The 15,118-nt window shown below is 31.9% G+C and overlaps 1 protein-coding gene across 1 annotated transcript in view; it reads right to left on the reverse strand.

Annotated features, from left to right (window-relative positions):
* RGS21 (regulator of G protein signaling 21) overlaps window positions 1–11,899 on the reverse strand; it is a 49,863-nt gene extending 37,964 nt beyond the window's left edge. The window contains exon 1 of the mRNA XM_050783131.1: window positions 11,786–11,899. The gene's annotated coding sequence lies outside the window, so the exon portion shown is untranslated. The remainder of the gene's footprint in view (window positions 1–11,785) is intronic.
* Between the last annotated feature and the right edge of the window lie 3,219 nt (window positions 11,900–15,118).

Below are 15,118 nucleotides of genomic sequence, written 5' to 3' on the forward strand. Positions count from 1 at the left end.
AGTTGATCTATGGGAAATAATTTTAAATTGTATAACATTTTAAAGGAGTAAGTTAATTGAATTTAATCATATTTACAATATGAATGTATGAGACTTCAATATCAAGCTTTAATATTTCTGTATCAATAAATATGATTCTTGAACATAATAGCTATCACCTGCAAATTATTTGTTGATTTATTTAATCAATCCTCTATTAAACTTAAGGGTTATTTCCCCTTATCCACTATTGTAATACTGTGATGGATGTCCTAGTGTACACATATTTTATACATATGTAGTTATATCAATGTAAATTCTTAGAGATGAGGTTTCTAGATCAAATTTTATGCACAATGTATATTTTGATAATTATTTCCAAACTTCCCATTAGACACACTTTACCAATTTGCTTTTACAAGTCCTATTTCTCTAAACTTTTCCAACAGTGAGTTTTTATCATTTAAAATAAAAGTCTTTGCCATTTTGATTAAAGAAAGTAATATAAAGGCCTAGCATAGTTGATGGCCTGTTTTGTAAGATTCTTATCTGAAGCTTGGAAACATTTAACTTAGAAAAACATAATAAACCATAGGGACAAATTATTAATTCAATTACTAACATTAATTCAACTACTAAGCACTTAACAAATAATAAAATCAACAAATTCCAGGTAACCATCTGTGTTTAATTTTTTATCTCTAATTCTTATACCTCTTATCCTGTAAATTGAGCTAATACATTTTACATAACAAATTAGTATTAATTCCAATAGTTTTGTATCATGCGTCTGTCCCTGGCCGCCCTCAGAGCCGTGCCCAGCCTGGCATGCATATGTGATGGTTAAGGATACAGTTAAAGAGTCAATCACGCGTGTCCACAACAGAGACACATGCAGCCTTGTATGCCTTCTTTTTAAAAGTTGAGAATATAGTATTCATTTTGCCTATGGGATATTGTTCACATTGCCAATTACATGGATTTTACTTATCAAAGTAAAGACAACCTTATTGATTTCCACTTTGATCAGACAATATGACTTAAAAATAATAAGCATTTCATGAGAAATTATAACTCTTCAATTGCTATAGAAGTCAGAGTATTTTTTGCCATGTTAATTCATTGCTCGTGTCATCATTTTGTGCATATAACAGGGGATATAATTGACTTTCTTTATTCACTAAATGCTCAGTTTGTTACTTACTAGAACTTTGCTTTCCAGATGGCAAATTCTTCTAAGAATGTTTTTTTCTGGTTGGGAGCAGTTGCTCACGCCTGTAATCCCACAACTTTGGGAGGCCAAGGTGGGCGGATCACGTGAGATCAGGAACTCGAGACTAGCCTGGCCAACATGGTGAAGCCTGGTCTCTACTAAAAATACAAAAATTAGCTGGTGTGGTGGCACGTGCTTGTAATCCCAGCTACTCGGGGGTCTGAGGCAGAAGAATTGCTTGAACCCAGGTGGTGAAGGTTGCAGTGAGCCAAGATCGTGACATTGCACTCCAGCCTGGGCAACAAGAGCAAAACTCCATCTCAATAAATAAATAAATAAATAAATAATAATAAAAATAAATGTTTATTAAAATGCAATAATCTTAAATCTTATAGACTTTTGGGATTTAGCATTATTACTAGTTTTTTACTTTCTGGATTTCTTGTATGATTTGTGTATTTTATAATCTGCTTGTTGCTAGAATATTTTGTTGTCACTTCTTTTTCTGATGCTTTTTCAGAGGCTATTATTGTCCTGCACTCTGCACATTTTATACTGCATTTATTTTCTTTTTACTCATTGTTCTTTGCCACTCAGTAACACCCATATCCAACTCTTTATTAAGATCACATGCTGTTTGGGTAATTTGTATAGCTTCTTAGGTCAGTTAAATGTTTAACAATTTCTCTGTTATTCGATGCACATTGAAAGAGTTTATGTGCTTCTAGACATTCTATTCTTATTTTTGAAGGAAATGGCTGGCTTCTCTAAGACTCATTGAAAAACCATTTTATTAGAACATAAACTGATTCGTCTACTATCCTTGACAATACTCTAAAACAGGATAAAAGAGCCCTAGAACCTGTGTATATTAGAACTTTTTGGAGAGCTCTTTTGAGTTCACTGTCTCTAATATTAGAATTATGCAGATCTGTACATTAATTTATTGACATTCTTTATCTGCTATGAACAAAGTGGCTAGTACAATTTATATCCTTGTACTGTCATTTAAGGCACATAAAGATACTAGTTCCAAAGTTTGGGAAGAATATTGTGTTTGAAAACAGTTGTGTATATTGTAAATACAAACTGAGTTAATACATATTGCATATAAAATATTTTTTATTTTGACAGGACTCTATCATTGTGTGCATTTTCATACTCTAAAACTGAGAAAATTGTATTTCACTTTGCATATTCAATTTCTTGAATTTTACTCATCAGAATAAAGACAACTTTCTTGGCTTTTATGTTGATTAGGCAATATGACAAACGTAATGAGTACACACATAAGTACTTTTAAGTTTATGAAATTATTTTCCTTATGTCATTCAAAGTTTTTAAAAATAACTGAGGTAAATATTATTAACCATATTTTTTAGGTGTGCAATTTGTCTTACGTAAGTCATAAAATTAGCAAGCTGTAAACACATTTTGTTTAGCCGTTTTTAGAGAGTGTAATTTGGCTTCTTTCTTTCTCTATCCAGTTCAGTAACGCTGAATACAACCCCATTGTTTATATGATAATGGCTTAATGTATTTTAAAAAAACTGCTATGTAATTAAGTGGTATAACATAAAAAGAAACATCATTATTTTAAAGTTATGTCAAACCTTTTTACAAATCTAGTACCACAAAGGTTACCTAGATTTGTTTGTCCTTAGAGACAACAGTCCCTGCATATTCCTTATACTTAAGTTGTAATATTTGCAGGATCCATAGCTTTCATGTATCAATTATGAGTCATAGAAGAGCCATATTTTATCTTAATAATGTGAATAATTAAAATAATTCCTATAGAATACAACTTCTGTTTTGCAAGGTAACATACAGAGATCCATATTCTTTCTGAAGGATCTGTCTCCAGTTAATCAAATAAAAATTCTTGTTAGTATCACAAGACAATTTAAAATTAGAAAAACTCACAAACTGCCTCTGACAAAGGTCTAATGCCCAGAATCTATAAGGAACTTAAATAATTCAACAAGAAAAAAACAATGCCGTTACAAATTTGGCAAAGGATATGAGCAGAGACTTCTCAAAAGAAGACATGCAGCCAACAAGCACATAAAAAATGCTCAACATCACTAATCACTAGAGAAATGCAAATCAAACCACTATGAGATGCCGTCTCACACTGGTCAGAATGGCTATTATTAAAAAGTCAAAAAGTAACAGATGTTGGCAAAGTGGCAGAGAAAAGGGAACACTTATACATGGTGGCAATGTAAATTAGTTCAGCCTCTGTGCCATGCAGTTTGTAGATTTCTCAAAGAACTTAAAACAGAACTACCATTTGACCCAGCAGTCCCATGACTGGATATTTACCGAAAGGAATATACATTGTTCTACCAAAAAGATATATGCACCCATATGTTCACCGTAGTACTATTCACAATAGTAAAGATGTGTACTCAACCAAGATGCCCATCAACTGGGTAAACATAGTGTGCTTCATATATACCATGGAAAACTCCACAGCTATAAAACCAAAACCAAATCATGTCCTTTGCAGCAACATGGATGCAGCTGGAGGTCATTATCCTAAGCAAATTAATTCAGGGACAGAAAACTAAATGCCTCCTGTTCTTAGTTATAAGTGGGAGCTAAACATTGTGTCCATGTGGACACAAAGATGGGAAAAATAGACACTACCTATTGGGTACTATGCTCACTACCTGAGTGATGAAATCATTTGTACACCAAATCCCAGCATAATGTAATAACCTAAAATAAAAGTTGAAAAACAAAACTAAAATAAGATATTCAAGACAGATCATCCTCATTCCCAAGGATAGTGGAAATTAAAAACCAAGAGAAGAGGCCAAGATTTAACTATGTTATCACCAAATGGATTTTTATAGCTTAAAGAGTATCACCGTTCCAGCCTTCTCTTAGACTCACCAATTTCCTATTTTTCAATTAAGCTTCTGAATGATTACCATGTAACTAAGACATTTGTTAGCCTGGAATGGACTTTGTAGGCTTGCCTTTGATGGATTCAATGCAAAAATTTTTTTACAAAGAAGTTAGAAAGGATAAGTGGTGTTTAATAAATATCAATAAAGCAAATGTATTTTTTTCTATGGATGGAGATTTTTTACTGCCAAAATTTTAGAATTATGTGCATGTGTGTGTGAGTGTATCATACACACATTCCTCTGTGAATACTTTTGGTGTTTTATGTGCAGATTTCCAAGTGCAACATAATCTTTATTTTTTTCCAATGTGAAATTCACATTGAAATAAAATACTATTGCTAAGGGAACAAGAAGTCGTGTTCTTGATACTCAGCTCAATTCTACAACTACTGCTATATGAAATTGTTGTTAAGTTCAACTGCCAATGCCTTATCTTGCTGTGAAACAGATCTCTTTCAATAGAAAAATCTAAACAAGGAAAATTTATATGTAAATGTAAATCAGTATTCAAACTGAAGTGAAAATTCTCCTAATGAGAAAATTGTTTAAGTATCTTGTAGAATTGGTCATTCTAGAGTTTCATTAACCTAATTTCAACCAAAATATAACTAAAGATATTGTTAGTAACAAGACCCATTGATCCTTTAATATTAAAGAGAACTCTTTATGCTGTTTTTATGAAGTTATGACTGTAGAGAAATAAACATGTGTCTGTGGAAACAGTTAATAACGATTACATGTGTATTATTTCTATCTATATTTAGCTACTTATTTGCTCTTCTTTATTAACTGTGATATTTCTTAGGGATGAACAATGAAACATGATGTAAACATTTACATAAGGCAAAATTCATTTTTTAACAGTTTTTTTTCCTTACAAACAAGTTTTTTGAATACATTTCTTAGCATAATACTTGAACCTGTCTAAAGAATAGCCTGATTTATAATCTCTGGGCTGTGCATTTATATGACTTGGAACTTTAGTTTTTTTTCTTTTCTGAACCTATGCATTCTACTACTTAGATAATCTTAATAACTTTTTGAGTAATCTTCAGGAAATTTATACACATCACTTTCAGGCTGATGGTTGTCCAGTCTTCACCTGCAGTTCAACCCTTCTTCTGAGCTTCTTATCATTTCCATTGCCACTTAAAATCTCCATAAGCATCTAAGTATCTATATGCTCATCCTCTTTGCCCTCTATCCACATGTCTCCTAAAACTTTTTTTACCAGTCAATTTTTCGATCATCTACTCAGTGACACAAGCAAATCTGGGAGTCATTTTTCATTCTTCCCTCACTCTTGCCATTATCTATTTTCTTCATGTTATATATTTTCTTCATATTTCCTGATTTATTCATTTCAGTTTCTCTTTACTTTCACTAGTCTATTACAACTTTTGCCTAACATTCCTGCAACAGAGCCTTAAGTGCTCATCTGGCAGCTTCTCCTTCCTTTCTAAAGGCCATACTCCATAATGCAACAGGATTCATTACTCTGAAAAGCAAATCTGAGGTTATGTAGTTGCCTGAGCAGATGCCATGCAAATAAATGGAATTTCCTTCACAGCCAAACTTTATGCAAAGGCAGAAAGAGGCAACTGTGTTTCTGGGGTAAAGCATCTCAAACTTCTCTTGTTGCAAATCTAACACTGTATCTGCAATTTCCATCTTCCTCATCCTTTGTGTCAATACATTGAAGTCTCTTTTAAAAACACACCACTTATTTTTTTAAATAAACTATTTTGGAATAGGTTTAGTCTTACAGACAAGCTGCAAAGATGATATAAAATCTAGATAGATGCTTCCTCCATTCCCTCCACCCCCTTAATATTTTACATTATCATGGCAGGTTTTTAAAAACAGAAATCAACCGTGGTATATTACTGATATTTAAACTCCGAAATTTATTCAGATTTCATCTAGTTTCCCACTGATTTCCTCTTTCTACTTCAGAATCCAATCCAGACTACCAGGGAATTTAAATAATGCTGATTTTGACAGAGAAAACGTTTTTGCAGTTATTAGAATCTTAGTTTAAGACAGTTTAAGACACCCTTTTAGAAGGGTGAACAAATAGGACAACAGGCAGTGAAATTTGGGGAGATGGTGTTGGGGTGTTTGAGTGGTGTGCTGTAGCATGGGATCCTGGCTGGAGGTGTCTGGCATTACTGGAAGAACTTGGGAAACCAGGTAATGCCATGAGGAGACTTGATTTAGAAGATACAAATTAAGGGGGTTGTTAGAACACATAATGGGTTGTTAGAAACAAACATTTCAGTTGTAAGTACGTTTGAGAATGTTTATTGATTACATAGAAATGGATACAATCATGAGTCCAACCTCAAAATGGGAAAATAATTGTGGAAGTAAATGAAAGCATATGTGCCATTGATTAGAACTGTGAATTTGTAAATTTCTTCCTAAGAGGGCCTTTCTGTGGCATTTGATGGGCCTGTTGGTCTGGGAGTTTGAAAAAAATATTCTGAGGTTTGGAACAATTAATTTGATTGATTAGATTGATCATTTCCATGATAGGATTTTTATTCTGCAGATACAAAATTTATAATGAACTTTAGATATTTGAATGTCATGCTTCTATATTCAAATGAATCTTCTCAGGTTCTAAAGGAAGTGAATATACCTTTCTTGTGAAGTCATGTATATTCCTAAGGGGAAGGACTGGGTAGTTGTCAATTTCCCTGGAAGTTATCAGCTGCAGTCCCCTGCAAGGCGCAGGATATTAGATTAGCCGTTCCATTTTTAATTTCCTGGGAACATATTGTGTGTTTACAAAGATATTGTAAGAAAAATCTGCATCAAATTACTTTTTAAAAATGAGACTTGCAGAATATTTACTTGCTATAATCTGTGTGTGTGTGTGTTGGGGAAAATTGTGGGTGTGTGTTTGTGGTTTTAGCTGTTTTTTATTTTTTGGTCATAGTTTTCAATTCTAATATAAGGAGCTACTCAAAATGAAGGATTTATTTCAAGTATTGAAAATAAAAACATACTCAAAAAGCATATTCTCTTCAGATCAGGGCTCTTTTTAATACATCAAAATGTGAGTATCTCAGGTTCATGAGAAAATAATTTGATTTATACTAATTGTACATCCATATGGTACATCTTTTAACTTATGCTCATATTATATATTAATATACAAATGATTCACATAAAAGTAAAAATGACATTAAAATAAAATCAATAAGAATTAGCTCCTTTTTATGAAGTGTCAATAAGTTTTTAATTTATTTACGTTTGTAGTGTTTGGTACCTAAAGTTATAATCAGAAAACAGCAAGGATCAGGATGATTTTAAATTAGAGTTAGATTTCATCAGTATGCCTGGGGATTAGAAAATCCCCAAGTTATAAAACTTTCCACCAGTTCCAATGAAAATTCAGCCCTAATGTCAAATCATTTTAAGTTTATTAGGCACTTGTCATAACACTAATTATAAATTAGATCATTTTATATTCTCGAGATTGAGAAAAGTAATTAAATTGGTGGTTTCATTAGGTGATGGACAGTTTTAAAGAGTTTATTTCTTCTGGAAAATCAAGGTGTATTATTTCAGTTTCTAAAGAAGTGCTTATTAGAAAACATGGGGTTGGATAGAAATCTAAATCTAACAGAAAAGGATAATTTTGTCATGAATATTGACTTAATTTTATTAATAGCTTTTAATATACATATTTTAAAGATATGAAGTCTTAGCTTTAGAATTTAAATATTAGGATATTTCTTCATTAAACTGAAAATTCGAATTCAAAGTAGATATTTAATTAGATGAATTAAGAATATAGAGTCATCATAATATTATCTATTATACAGTCAATCCTTTAAAATATGCTAATTGCAAGGTTTATAAATGACGTGGGGAGTCGAAGTTTTATAAATCCTCAAACATTATAATTAGTCTTTGGAATCTTTTTTTGTTGTTGCTGTCCAGACATAGAAATGTACAAATGTTTAATTTAAGGTCAGCCAAGCTGAAAAAATTTAAAAATATTTTTAGTCAATTGGCTAATTCTAAATTTGCTTTGTTTATTCTCATGTTATTTCTTATTCTCTCTTTTTTTCTGAAACTACTAATGTAGCAGTAGGAAGTTAAATTAATACTATAGAAAATCATAAAAGTCATGTTCAATCAAGGTTTTAGCTTTAGCTTTAGCCCTGCTTTAGATTGAATGTGTTTTCTTACCAGGAAATTCTGGAGAGGTTATTACAACACACCCTCACACATACACATACACATACACGTTCCTTTACATTTTACATGGTCTGTGCTAGAGGATTAGCATTTATTGAGTTTCTACTATATGAGGTGCTCTGATTCTCGACCTCCCATGCCACATTGTGATGTTGAACATCTCTGTGCATATATTCTTGTAAAATGTGTGTTGCAATTTTTATGCAAATCTTTTAATTTAAACAAATGTCATTGTGTGATATATTTCATTTTGCTTCTTTTTAACTTTTATTTTAAGTTCAGTGGTACAAGTGCAGGTTTGTTAGATAGGTAAACTTATGTCATGGGGGTTTGTTGAACAGATTATTTCACCCAGATATTAAGCCTAGTACCCATTAGTTATTTTTCCTGACCCTCTTCCTCCTCCCACCCTCGATCCTCTGAAAGCCCCAGTATGTGTTGTTACCCTTCTGTTTTGTAATGTCTTTCATCTGGTATTGTGGTTTTAAAAAGATCTATCTATATTGCTGTGTGACTTTTGCTTCTAATTGCTATAATATACTTCACTGTGTGGACTCATTATCCTTTCCCTTTACCCAAAGGCTTCTGACTTCCAGCAACCACAGGTAAAACACAGTTGGGTATCCCTCTTCAGCTCCCCTTTGTCACCACTTTTAGATGAAGAAACAGAGGCATGAAGGGTTGAATAATCTTATCAGAATTGCACCGCTAGGATTAGAACCAGTCTAGTGGCAGGCACATAGAGGAAAGAGAAGCATCAATTATTAAACATCTATTGTAGCAGAAGTTTTATGTCAAAAAATCAATTTTATTCACTTAAGTGCCTTATGTAGTAGCTAAAATGACTCAAAAAAATCAGAAAAGTAACCCGAATAATCATAATTGATAACTGGCAGATTCAGAAGTTTACTAATACTGGTCATCCCTTAAAGCTCATCTTGTTTTTTAATTAACCAGTGTCTCGTTTCAATGAATGTATTATTTTTAAAAAATATGTAGGTAAGGTTGCTTGATTACTCAGGTATTTCTCTCATTTTGGGAAATTGCATACATAGCCTTAGCAAACAGCATGTAAAATTGTTCCCAAATACCTATTTTTATTTGCTTGTTTGTTTTCTTATTTTTGGGTAATCTACAGCAGCAGAAGAATATATATATATATATTCTCTCTCTATATATATACACACACACACACACATACTCACACACATAGATTGGAGGATTAATTTTCCTAGTAACAAACATTTTGAAACAACTGATATAAAAAATTTGAAAGGGATTCTCATGTTAAAAGCTTATTGGATTATTTTTTGGATTTTTAGAGAAAGGGTTCTGTTCTGTCACCCAGTCTGGAGTGCAGTGGTGCAATCATAGCTCACTGCAGCCTTGAACTTCTGTGCTCAAGTGACCCTTCTGTCCTCAGCCTCCCAAGTAGCTAGGATTACAAGTGTGGACCACCACACCACATCAGGCTAATTTTTAAATTATTTTTATAGAGATGAGGGTGGAGAGGGGACCTTGGCAATTTGCCTAGGCTGGTCTTGAATTTCTAGCCTCAAGCAGTCCTCCCGTTCTGGCCTCCCCAAATGCTAGAACTACAGGCATGAGCCACCATACCCACTCTTGAACTCTTAAAATAGATTTTACTCTGTCATTCATTTTGTTTATTGATTTGCAGATGGACATCATGACTACATAAAATTATTTCCATTTTTCATTTCTATCTAAGTAAAAATTACCAGCTGGTTTTTATGGCGATAATGACATGGATCAGCAATAGTTCTTGGAAATGTTATTTTTCAAAAAATTGTTGAATAAAAATATTTTTTATTCTTTCAATAGATATTATTTTCCTCCAAGCTTGAACAGTGATGAGCAGGATGATTAATCAATATCATTTTAAGTACTAGAATGGCTCCTGAATGATAAAACCCATCAGTAAAGACAGACTAAGCCAACATTAAGAAGTAAATGATATCTGACCTAGGAATTTCCCTTTAGATATGACATTCTCCCTGTTTTTCTGCTAGAAGACAAATCTTGGGTGAGGACTACATTGCAGAAGGGCCTGAAGAGAGAGTTGAGCTCAGTATAAAACTTCTGACAGATTTTGCTGTTCTGGGAGGGACAGAGTCTAGCCCCAAGGAGGGGGAATGTTAGAGGCAGTCTGATGGGGTGAGATCCTGTGATGTCCTTCAAATGAAACCAGAGGAGATTGCTTTACTTCTTTCCCAATTGCTCAGAGGCAATTAGCAGAAGTAATTAATAGTGTTACTTCGAGAATGCTGTGGCTGCTTGATTTATTTTCAAATCAAATAGAAAATTGTAGTGTCCCCTTAACAAATTCGCAGGTGTACTTGACATTTCTAAGTTTAATGACTAGATTTTTTTAGAAAATGCAATATTTTGACATTGTCTAAAAATAACAGGATATTGATTTCTTAAAAAGGCAATTAATTATATGATGAATATATTAATATTTATTAATATTTTAGACTATAATTTTAGAAAGCAGGAGAAAGGGTTGCCAGCATTTGGTGTCATAAGTTTTAGGGCATGGTACAAACCACTAATATGTTATACATATACTATAATACATGTACTAGTAAATGTCAAAACAAGGTAATACCATTTCATCTTGAGTTGTGAATGCACATTTTGACTAAAAATTTTATGAAATTACAAATTAAAATTATATAAACTAATTTTAAAGAACTTATTATCAGTTATAAGTTAATAAGACTTAGGGTGGTATGAAGATGCATTTTTCAAAATTATTTTAAAAATTAAATTTGAATAATAGTGAAAGTACTAACTGAAATATATCTTTAAAACTTTAAATATTGTTGAAGTAGTGCTTTTATCCTATCAAGTTCTACTCAAGTCATTGAACCATATATAAGTAAAGACATAAAAATAGTAATATTATATTTAATGTGTTTTGTATGCTGTATATAACATCTTTCTTACATTTTCTTTATTTATATAATTCATTACTTTCAGGTATGGTAATTGGCCACCTGCTAACTGTGTGTCCTTGAGAAAGATGTTATTATTACTTGTTCTAGTTGCTTTTCTAAAAGGATATAAGAAAAGTATGAGATAGATTTTTTTTTACAATTCTCCTAGCTGTAAAATTCTATGGGTTCTATAATCCTATGTCTTGTCTTTTTTTCTCCCCTCCTGTGGAGTCTGATATCCTTTGTTCATCTTTTTTACAAATTTGAATCAGACTAGTTGGCAAAGTGTCAGTTCTCTGACAATCTGTGATAATATATTATTTTGCACAAATGTTACCAAATGAATAGCTAGTAAAATTTTTTCTTTTTATGATTCCAAACTCGCTGAGTTTGATGAATAGGATCTAATATTTGGCATTTTTATCTCTAAATGTCATCAATTTAATCTTTGTAACAAGTTCATTTATATAATAAACTTTAAATCTCTTTATACTCACACAAATGCAATGCAGGGGAAATCACTGTCCTTGCTCTCTTGATTTCTTCTTTGTTGACAGGATAGATGACAGAATCTGCACTTCTTTCAGATGAATTGTTTTTCAGGTGGTAACTTTTCTATATTAACATACTCCCTACCATATATTTTTATTTTCTACACAATCTTCATATAACCACATTATTTTTGAGGTTAAGTTTAATATCTAAACACCATTGAATCCATTCCATAATCAAGATATTTAGATTGTAGTTAGTTTTAATTTGAAGAATTTTGGTGGTGTTTCTATCAAATGTATAATAAATTTAACAATAACTCCGACTATCTGAGTCTCTTTTCTTAATGACCTGGTACCTATTCATGTCAGTGTCCTAAAATCTTCAAATTGTGAAGTCACATACATGTGGTATGGAAATTATTTTTTCAGTCAAAAATATGTAAATCTTTACTTTGCAATTGTACTCCCATAAAGTAGCTCAGTTTGAGGGACAAAAATAAAACAAGCCTTTATTTTTCTTCTTAAGGCAGTATTTGCATGACTTTCATATGGTATATATGTTTGCATAGGAAATTTGTCTTTAGTTTCACATCTGCCCAGATTATAGCCTTTAATTCAATGATTCAAAGCTTATCTGGAAGACACTTAAAATATTTGAAAGCTACATACTATTATTTTATGATTTCAGCTACTCAAGACATAACTTTTAATGTATAAACAACATCTTTATCAAGTCAAGCAAATAGTGAAGGGAAATTACCAAACTATGGTCTTGTTTTTAAATGAATGGGCCTAAAATTGGACAGATATACTTGAAGTGAAAGAGGAAAATATTATACAACCATTTCATGTGTCCAGATTATTTGAGCCTTTCCTGTATCAATGAAACATCAGCTGTTGCGGTGAGATCATCTTTAATGCCCATCCTATTTTATGATCTAGATGAATTAATGATTAATGTATTGAATATTATTTGTTTTCTATACTGTAACACTGGCATATCAAAAACTTCAATAGATTGTCACATTTTAACTCTTGACCTTTGGGTTTTATTGCAAATAATTAACTCTTTACTACTCACATACCCTCAAATGTAGTAATATGATTTAAGTATTACTGCAGGAAGAAATATATTGTTTTACTAAGTAGTTTATTTGACATTTTACTAAACTCTGTTAAATATATGTTATGTATGTAGTATTTGAAATGTGATACATCTATAAAGGAAAATATTTAGCATAATTGTTAGCTTTACCCAAACAATTTTGAAAGTTAGGTTATTTTCTTTTTGTCTCAGTGTCTGTATACTTAATGTCCCTCGTGTGCTACATACAGTGACTGAAGAAAAGCTTCATGAGAAGAAACATTCACATATAAATTTTGATCATTTTCTCAGAATTAATAAATCAAAGAGAAATGCTGATACTGTGTAATAAATTCGGCCATATGTAACAGACTAGCTTTCACTAATACAGATCTGTGCCTCCTAATGATGCTATAGTCAATAATGAACCACATAGATGATGGTGATCCTGTAAGATTATAATACTTTCCAATCTTACTATGCCTTTCCTATGTTTACATATGTTTAGATATGCAAGTACTTCTTGTGTTAAATTGCCTAGAGTATTCAGGACAGTAACATGGTGTACAGGCTTACAGCCTAGGAGCAATAGGCCATATTGCCTAGATGTGTAGTAGGTTATGCCACTTAGGTTTGTAAGTTAATTCCATGATGTTCATACATTGAAATCACCTAATGACATATTTCTCAGAACGTATCCCTTTTGTTAATTGATACATGACTGTATAAGTATGCCAGTTCTTTAAGCAAAACTAAACAAAAACAAAATGGGGCACTAGATAGCTCAGGGAAAAAAATAGAAAACACATTCTGTATAGAATAATAGCTGTTACCTCTTACGTTCTCTGTAATGATTTTGATTTCATTTTGAAATGCATATTGGATGTAATGATTTATTTTAATTCTGATAAGAGGTAATGACTTACTTTTAAGTCTGATTTTTTTTTTTAACCATGAGTAGTGGTAGTCTCATCCAAGTAAACATATTTTATACTACTTTTCTGAACCAGTTCAAATCTAAAACTAAGTTACCAATGTTTTTATAGGCAACTGGTAAAATTCTGAGAAAAAGTAATATTGCAGGGTTTTTCTTTTAACTCTCAATTTATGGGAATTGTTTAGAGAAAATGTAGAATGATAAATAGGGATGTGCTTTGGCTACTTTAGTCAAAGTCTGAGTTCTGCTACACATTATGTACATTGTTGTGCAAGATACTTAACCTTTAAAAACCTTTATTTTTCTATCGATAATATATAGAAAATAGGATTGGGTTCTTATACCTATTACATTAAGAATTAAATGATACCATTTAAGCATTTATCAAAGTGATCACTAGATGGTAAACATTAACACATGTTAGCTATTACTGCTAAGGAAACTATTTTAATACTTAAATTTCATATGATCATAAAAATAAAATTTAGAATATGATTTTAAATCATTATTGGGAAAAGAAAACACATTTAAAAGGAACACAATCTCTTCTCAGCCTTTTGGCTAAGGCCAAGTATAAAAGGGACACAAATGTAGTTTAGAGCAAATTTAAGTGATGTGGTTAAAAAAAGGAGGTAATCACAGTATGATAATCAGGTCAGATTATTTCACTATCACGAAGAAGAAGAGAAGTTACAGAGAGAAGTAGGAAGACCTTAGTAACCTAATGCCTACTAGGTAGTCTGTGGCAAAGTTTTGAAATCCTGTAAGATTATAATACTTTCCAATCTTACTATGCCTTTAATCTTATATTATATATAAGATATCTAAATTATATAAAAAAAATATATAATTATATATTATAATACTTTCCAATCTTACTATGCTATATAAATGGTGAATTCTGAGCACAGGGTTAGAAAGAAAGGTCACCTGAATGATAGAATTATGCATATTTTTACAGATGCAGGATTCTAGAAATGTGATTTACAGAGTTTATAGGAAAGGCAGTCAAGGAAGAAAGAGCTAAAGATACAGATTGAGGTTTCAACTGAGGTATAGTTTAGCCAGGGCTATGGGTGTTGTGAGAGAAATTTTAAGGATGAATGTGGTAATATATATGAAACACTCTCTGTTCCCTGGAAGAAAAGTTCTATAAAAACGTAACATATTGCTGATTCTTAGAACGAATGGTGAAGGTTGAAAGATTTTCAGATGTAGGGAAAGGGCACATTCACAATCCAGTGAGAGGCAAAGGATATTGGAAATGGAAGGTCAGAAACAAGAAAGGAAAAATAAAATTTGAATGCTTCTTACA

Source organism: Macaca thibetana, chromosome 1 (assembly GCF_024542745.1).
Source record: "Macaca thibetana thibetana isolate TM-01 chromosome 1, ASM2454274v1, whole genome shotgun sequence".
Taxonomy (NCBI): Eukaryota; Metazoa; Chordata; class Mammalia; order Primates; family Cercopithecidae; genus Macaca; species Macaca thibetana.